Source organism: Austrofundulus limnaeus, unplaced genomic scaffold (assembly GCF_001266775.1).
Source record: "Austrofundulus limnaeus strain Quisiro unplaced genomic scaffold, Austrofundulus_limnaeus-1.0 Scaffold9189, whole genome shotgun sequence".
In the NCBI taxonomy this organism is placed as follows: domain Eukaryota; kingdom Metazoa; phylum Chordata; class Actinopteri; order Cyprinodontiformes; family Rivulidae; genus Austrofundulus; species Austrofundulus limnaeus.
The window spans coordinates 1-350 of record NW_013961591.1 but is presented as its reverse complement, the minus strand read 5'-3'; the positions used below and the strand labels follow the sequence as shown (position 1 = coordinate 350).

General features: G+C 39.1%; 1 non-coding gene across 1 annotated transcript; it reads left to right on the top strand.

Annotated features, from left to right (window-relative positions):
- Positions 1 to 35: 35 nt before the first annotated feature.
- Positions 36 to 118, top strand: trnas-uga (transfer RNA serine (anticodon UGA)). The gene has a single exon. It is a non-coding gene; the product is annotated as a tRNA-Ser (tRNA).
- Positions 119 to 350: the final 232 nt, after the last annotated feature.

Genomic DNA, 350 nt, shown 5'->3' with positions numbered 1-350 from the left:
GCTTTTTACCTACTGATTCACACATTTGATGATATGTTGTTGTGGCCGAGTGGTCAAGGCGATGGACTTGAAATCCATTGGGGTTTCCCCAGCGTAGGTTCGAATCCTACCAACAACGCTTAATCTAGCAAACCTTTGCTTGCCATTCTTGTAAAATGGCTCCATGAAGTGATTTGTGGCAAACTGCAGTTAATAGTAAAGTGTGTGTGTTACTGAAGATTTGTTTCGGTACATGTTCTAAATTGATTTTCGAGGCGTCATGTTTCAACAGTGTAGTAGGTTACCACAATGTTCTTTGCACTTACAGAAGATGTATGCTTTTTAGGAATAACATTGTTATTGTTAACTTG